Source organism: Oryzias melastigma, linkage group LG12 (genome assembly GCF_002922805.2).
Source record: "Oryzias melastigma strain HK-1 linkage group LG12, ASM292280v2, whole genome shotgun sequence".
NCBI classification, from domain to species: domain Eukaryota; kingdom Metazoa; phylum Chordata; class Actinopteri; order Beloniformes; family Adrianichthyidae; genus Oryzias; species Oryzias melastigma.
The window spans coordinates 9,145,516-9,153,528 of NC_050523.1; the positions used below are offsets into that span (position 1 = coordinate 9,145,516).

At 39.3% G+C, this 8,013-nt stretch overlaps 1 long non-coding RNA gene across 1 annotated transcript in view; it reads left to right on the top strand.

The window, feature by feature from the left end:
- LOC112163272 overlaps nucleotides 1-7,572 on the top strand; it is a 29,024-nt gene extending 21,452 nt beyond the window's left edge. The window contains exon 3 of the long non-coding RNA XR_004948774.1: nucleotides 6,311-7,572. This is a non-coding gene — a long non-coding RNA (uncharacterized LOC112163272). The remainder of the gene's footprint in view (nucleotides 1-6,310) is intronic.
- Nucleotides 7,573-8,013: the final 441 nt, after the last annotated feature.

The following is an 8,013-nucleotide window of genomic DNA, read 5'->3' on the forward strand; positions in this document are numbered from 1 at the left end:
AAACAGTTGATATGTAGGCAAACTTTAAACTCAAATAATGCAGGAATTATTAGCTATACACATTAGCCAAAATTCTAAAACACAAACATTTGGTGCCGTTTATTGGTGTATTTTTTTTTTTTTTTACTTTTAAACTCAAATTGCTTTACCTTTTTTGGCGTGATTTGTAATCTTATCATTTCCTGCACTATTTTAAAGATTTAAAGTTTAATACATTCCAGGTAGAGAGTTTTTGTTAAAAACTTAATAAAGTCGATCTGAGCTTAAATCAAAGAACCTCCAGGCAGCAATAATTGTAAGAACATTATTTTGGGTGATATTTTATGGGGGTGGGTTATTTAGCAAAAACATTTTTATTTTAAGTGATAAGCCTTAGAACCACCCACTTCACTAAAACAGTCATATTGGGACTCAAAATCTGATATTTTGCTGTCTAGCATTTCTGTACCGATGCTTCTTTTGGCTAAATTCCAGCATCTGTGAATCTTTGCAACATGATTTGGAAACATTTTCTCGATATGTGAAGTTTTTCTCTCTGCGGTTGAAACACCCTGGGAGCTACTCCGCCACTGCGGTCATCCTACGCTTCTGTAAGACCAGAATGAACTGCAGCGTTAGCATGTGCAGAGTGAATTAGGTGAAAACATAATTTCTTTAAACACAATGTTGGCTTTCCTTATTTTCCTGAAGTTTTTTTACTCGTCTTCCACTCGCTAAGAATTCCCGTCCAAGTATTCTAGTCACCACAATCCCCACGTTCCATAACAGAAAAATCCCTATTGTGCAACCGTCTGTCAAACCATTTTTTCACTATTTAAATACCTCACAAAGCTGCAGGACAGACCCTACTGTCCCTCTGACTCATTCACATATGTGCGTAAGCAGCACCTAGAGTATTATTCCATTACAATTGTCAGTATTATGTCATTCTGCATTTTTATTGTCGTTTTTCTTTGTGCCAAGCTGTCAGAAATGACGACTGGAGAACAAGACTCGGCCAGGCGTGAAGTTTTGGGTGAAGTACCTCTAAGGAAATGCCCAGTGTCTTGGTTCCCCTTTACTTTTTACAGCTTTTTATTGGTATGACAAACTTGAAACTAAAGTAAAATAAATATGTGGAGCGCCAGGGGAAGAATGTAAAAACAGCATTAGTATTTGGGGAGTAAAAGACTGTGAAAGAAAGATTATCATTCAAGGGGCTTTCCACTTCAGAGTCTGATGTGACCATTACATTTACTGACTTGGTAAACTACTTTATCAGCACACTTAATGTGGATTTAGGAAAAATCTTTTTAAAGATCTGCCACTAAAGGGACAAACAGTGAAAAGGGAGACTTTAAGTATTAAAAAAAAGCTAGGGCACCAGGCCAGAGGGTAAATATTCACTCATGTGTGCTGATCATGGTGAACACACCCTCTGCCCACAGATACGAACAGCCTTTTATCTGTAATTGTACGCAGCTCAGTAATATTGCTGAGTTTGCAGATAATCAAGAAATATTGATTTAAAAATTGGGTACAAAAACTTTACCTGTTTAAGCTTAAAAGTTTATTTTTTTATGGATTACGGGGTTAGACTACAGAAAGCTAGTTTAATGAAGTTTTACTACTGTGGAATTATGGATTAAAACACATAAAAAACTGGAGCGAGGTGCAATTCCCAATGTAATCCCCAGGGGGTTGTTATGTGAGCATGTTCCTTACTTTTATTCCAATATTAAATGGTCCATGTGGATTATGACAACTGTAATAGTCTACATTGTATGTACTTCATACTCTTTATGGAACAGAAACAATAAAAAAAAGCAATAACAGTGAGTGTAAAACTAAATACACCCTATATGCACTGGCTTTTAAGAACGTTTATAACTGTTGTAGCTTTTAAAATTCCAGTTTCGCCTTTTTTTGTGTGATTTAGTGTATTAATTTTCTGATGCTTTAATGACTTGCACTAGTGAAAAGCTCCTGTAAAGTGTTGCAAACTGCTTTTATTTATGTCAGAATCCATTGGATTTACGTTTCCAACAAGCTAAAAACGCCACCGGAAGAGAAGTGTTTTTTTTTAAGTGTTTTTGTTGCATTTTTCTCATGATGGAGGACATGTATAAAGAAAATTTAGATTGAAACTGAATTTTTGAGTATTTCTTTGTGGTGAATTTGTGATCTGATAAGTCTTCAACAACAAGGTACCATGGAAACGTGTCCTAACCCAACAATCTCAACAATCTGTTCCTGTATTGTACTTCTTTAAGGATAGTCTCAGCCAAATGTTTGCTGCTGGACATGTTTCCATTTATTTAACCTTAGATTTTAGCACAGACACCTCAAGACTCAATTACTAAAAAATTCGAAGCATCTTCACAACAGAACTAACCCGATTTATTGGCATTCCTGCACCATGCTTTAAACTAGCGAGAAGTATTCCTGTTGACATGCTTGGTTTTTCCAACAGAAACTGTTCCAAAAAATCTTCCATTTGCTCAAATATCTCAACCATTTCCCACCATGTTTCAAGAGAAACCATGTGTTGTTTTTTTTTTTTTTTAAATGTTCTAAATAACTCCTGTAGCTTTTGACAGTTAATTGAGCTGTCAAGAACCTAAAACGGCTCACATGCTGTGGCCTGTGGAGCCGGCGATGTAGCTCCCCAAATATCTTTGCGTTTTCTCAGATCCTGCATGGACCAACCCTGAGGTGAAGAAAATTAACTTCACTGAATGCATTCCATCTGTCAAAAAAAATCTTACAGTAGAAAATCTTACAGGTAGTTGTTAGAAAATGGCCTTAAAAGTCTTTTCAGTTTGATGGAAAGCTATGTTTTTTTTTTCCCTCAGATTAGTGTTGGTGTCTTTCCTCTGTGTCCGTTTGTTACCACACACCTGAACGCCCCAGGGACTCATCACTTTGACACCCCAAATGCACTCCGTGTCTGGTTTGAGGCTGGTTTTGCTCTTCACTTGCTGGAGCTGGATCTCAGAGTGACGATGCGAGGGAGTTCCTGAAGCCGAATTCTCACTGGAAACATCATTGGGGCTTTACAAGTCTGTTTAAAACACATCTTTATTTATGTGTGACGTGCACAGGTTTTTTAGGCACATTACGTGAAACACAACAGTTAGATACTGTGGTTTGATTACACTACCCAGAATGCTAGGGGCCAAGATGCAGGTGATTGGTCTATTTATGTGTGACTCTTTAATGTGCAATAAGTAACCTTTGCAGGGAGTGCTACAGATAAATCAAAGTATATTGACTGTAACTCAACTGTGTAACACATGCTGTAAAATATAAAATGATACTGTCACCTTTTCAGTTCATTTTGTCGAACACTCCAGAGTTTAGCAGATTGATGTGGAGACACTTGGGAAAAAGATTTTCAAGGTTATTTGAATATGGCGTTGTGTTAGGTTGTTGGTAATCATTGTAAAGGATTAATTATCAGATTGATTATTATTGGAGTTATTAATGTTGTTATTTCATAGTGTGATATCATGCTTTTAAGATTTGATATGATACACATTTTACTTTGCATAAAATGTTTAAAGGTGATTTCTTGTAGGTAAAATTTTCTTCTCAAAACTGACAGTGGAAAGGGCGTGGCTTTCCAACAAGCTCACTTCTGATTAGCAAGAGTGGTTGCCATGGAAATGTTGACTCAGATCAACTCGGACCAATCACTCCTTACAAACGTCGTCGGGTTCCAACATGGGGATGTCCGTATCACTGAAAAATGGCGACTGAATGACTTAACTTCATTGAAACTGGAGGTAAAGGGCTCCTGTTTTTGGCAGTGGACCTCGCCTCTGGCTCGACTCACGCCCCAGGCGCAGCTGTGGCTACACCAGTAGGTTACCATCACCAAGTATGATATACATCGTGAATACTTTTAGCATCTGGAAAAGCGCAGAGATATCAAATCCATATTATCCCAGCGCCATCTCGATGAAGCCCATCTACACTTTTCAAGCATGTGGTTGTTGAGTTAGATAAGCTAATTCTTCTTTAATAGTCCTGGTACATCGCCTGACAGTCCTGGGAGAGGATCCCTCCTTCTGAGACCTTTTCTTTGTTTTTCCCCGAGCATTTTTTAGGGAGTTTTTCCGTACAGAGAAGGAGGGTCTGAGTGCATGGACGCCCAGTTTAATTTAGTCTGTTTAGCGTAGTTTAGCAACCAGCTATTGATTATATTTTATGACGGATTTTATGTTTTTGGACAGTTACCAGTGTGAAGTCAATTGAGACAACTGTGTTGTAATATTGGGCTATAGAGATAAAACTTAAGGCAATTTCTATTGGTGATGTCACAGATGCTTTGTCCACTTCTTTAAACTGTCAATGCCAAGAGGTAATACGGTTCCTCTAGTCATGTGACTGATGGAACACTATTGAACTCAACATCAAAAATATCTAAGATACCAGAATTGGTGATGTACAGTATGAGTACCAATACTTCAACACCAATACTCCTAATACTATGATTAGTTACTGCTCAGGTATAAATTAACCCTGGGGAACTCAAATTTTGTATTTATTTTTATTTTGTTATTATTGTTTTGTTTATTTTAATAAACCTGCTACTACCTGAAATGAACAATCGCACTAAAAAATTGTCAAAATAATTTTAAAACGCAGATGAAAATTGTTCTCTGGTTCTCTAAGGTTAAAGGTCAAACCTTTACCCCAGAATTGGGTCTAAAAATGCAGGTAACTGGAGGATTTGGGTCTCCATTTTCTGGTTGCTGCTCCAAATATTTCAATCTATTGTGATGTTTTACATACACTTTTGTGGCGCTTTACTCATGAAACATAAAAGGAAACTGGAATAATTTAAAAATGAGGATCTGCTGTGGAAATGTTGTACGAATCCAAGAAACAGGCCTACACATTTCTGTCACTTTACAGGTGCAAATGTTCCTCGTAAAACAGACTTTCACTTAAGAACCTTATTAAAAATATGTTTTTACATCTAACACAATTTTCCAAAGTGATTTAAGAAAATAAACCAACTTAAGAAAACCTTTGCCCCTCTATGGACTTCAGCTTCACAGTATGTCATGTTCAAGCAGTCGACCACTTGTCGCTCCTTCACTGACTCCTCAAATAGCTCCCCCCCCCATCTTGACTCCTCATAATGCAGGTTATTCAACCCCTTTTCAAAATACCCTCGTATTTGGGGAACTGTGGCCTGAGCCACAAAATGTGCGAAACACTGACAGTTTTTATTTGCTTACAGGAGCAATTTGATGCTTATCAGCGTTCCAGTGCGCCGCTCAGTCTCCTGTTGATGTGGGGGCCATCCGCGGGCACAAAAAAGTTAATATTTTTCCAAAAGAAAATGTTGACCGCAGAGAGCTTGTTTCGCCTCGCAGCCTTTCATCAGATAGAGATGCCGAATGCGGCGGCGAAAGTGCACCTGAGGAGCTCCTAAAAAGAGACCTTTTTTCCCCACTTCTCTGTCCAAACAAAAAATAATAACCGGCGAGAGCCAAGGTCCATTTCTAAAACACACACACACGTATTGGCTGCTAATTGGCGAGCATAGCGTTACGGTACAAGGGCAGCGTGGTCATTAAAAAGACATTTCCTGTTTGAGTTCAGAGATGCTGGGATTGATAAGCACAAAGACACGGTTTTATGTCATCTGAGATTGCCGGCTCCAATCGGAGCGCTGATAAAGAGCGAGCTGTGGGAAGGTGTCATAGTGTGAACTTTGTTCATAATCGGGAGCTATTTGAGGGACACGTAAATGTGGAAACGGGAATTGCACTGTCAAAGAGGCGCACAGACTTCACCCCCGTTTGAGGGTCAAATGTCAAACGTCTGACTTGGAAGAAAAAGGCTGCAGGTTGAGTCTGGACGTTCACTACATCGCGCTATCGTGCAGCTATTATGCAACAAGGCCGTGGAGGAAACTCCGAGGACAGATAGATCCCCTCTTTCCCTCTCGGGAGGACGGGTGGAGAGACGGGCCGGAGCTCAGATCTCAGGAAGGAAGGGGGAAGGGAGGGGGGAGGGCAGGATAAGAGCGCCGCCATTGCTTTATTTCATTCTTTCTCCCTCTTAATTGTGACCCGTGTTATGAATGCCACAAAGGTGGGGTTGCAGCGCACACAAAGCCGAGCCAGGTCTAATCTTTTACCATTCTGTGCGGTAACAATGCCTCTCAGGACTCCGGTTTAGATGAAGTTATCAAACATGCTGCTGATGTCGCCACTCCAGCCCGGCTGAGGGATCATCCCCACTCGCCTCCGGGCGCTCGGACATTTTTGGCGTTCCTCAATTTATCCCACTGTCCTTTGCTCTCCTGCAGGTGAACTGGAAGTGCACGTCTGGACTATTACTGCAACAGGAAGTCAGCTGGAGGGATGCACACAATGAGAACCCCCCCTCCCGCCTTCCTAACATACTGAGACCACCTGTAAGACATCTATGTTTCACACCTCCCTCCCTCATTTTTCTGCCATGACGAAGCACTTCATCACGAGACAAAACACAGCCCCCTCCTCCACTTCCTGCGCCGGAGCTTTGACATCAAGCTGGCACAGGAAGTGGACCAACACCCTGCTGGCTGGCTGGCAGTCAACCTCTGCAGACCTCACTACCTGTCTGCGCTTTCAGAGTAAAAGTCCCTCCGGAATGCGCTCAGCAGGTGGAGTCACTTAGTGTCGTTGCTGACATGCTGCTTAATTGCTTTATTCTTTATTTATGACAGCAGTTGGGGGGGGGGGTTGACTTTTGATTGACAGATGGATGGACTTATTTTACCTCGTCCTGCCCAATTACTCCTTTAATTATGGCCTGCAGCAGCAAGAACCTTAGAATGTGGGATAAGTTAACAAAAAACCTCCGTTACTAAGGAAATCCAAAAATTTACTTTAGCTGATTCTTCTAAAAATTACGTAGATATGTTTGTCACCCCCAGGCGACCAAAAAATTAAACAGTTGCTATGGGGATAAACTAACAGAAAAGTGTATTTTTATATACATTTATCTCTGCTTAGGCAGTGGGGGCGGGGCCATGGAATGCCACTCGCAGCTTTAGCTTTTTTTTTTTTTTACCTTTTTTCTCCTGTCAGAACTTTAAAGTACCCAAATACTGAAAACCTAAATATGTATTTTGGAATCCTGACTTTGACATGAGATTAGAGAAGTGGATCAGAATGCACTTTTGAGAGGTCAGTCGGGTTTTGAGCCCTTTATTTATTATTATTTTTATTATTTTAAAGTAAACGTTTCAGCCAAAGAGAATTTTAAAAATAACTTAAAAACATAAAGAAAACTCAAGATCCTCTAACATGACAGACGGTCTTTATTCCACGCTAAATTAAAAACAGGAAGTCAAAGTAGGTAAACTCCCTTTCAGAATAAAATCAAACTCAAAATTTTCCATTTGTGAGTTTAATAAGCTAATTGATTAAATGAAGGTTACATGTTCATAAGCTACCCTATTGGTTAAATGTCATGCATTGAATTTCATCACACAGACACAAAACCATTAAAAACATATCTAGTTCCATGTAAAAAGTTATGTTTATTGTGTCATGTTTGCTGTACTTCGTTTCTAGGCTGTTAAGATTGTTAAATGCTTTTTTTTAACAAGCCTGAACAAATTGCAGATGTCATCTGCTGTAAAGTGTTTATTTTATCCAAACAGAAACTGTTTTTAGGACATTTACTCATCTGACAAAAATGCAGGTGAGTCGGCCTTCAGCCTGTCTTTTGTAAACAACTTTTTTTTCATTATTTTTAGATTCCTGAGAAGTTTAGGTGCATTCTGAAAACATAACTGTGACACGTTTTCAGAAGATATTGACCTCGAAGTTGTCAATTTTTAGCTTTTCGTCACACAATTTTAGCTGGAAATTCCATCATTTAAATATTTCCTATTAAAGCTAAATAGGTTTTTGACATAACTTTTTATTTAACTGTGTGCAGCTGCATGCGTGAAAGTATAACTTTCAAACCTGTTTTTTGGTAATCACCTGAGACTGTCACACTTAGTCTGGCCTACTT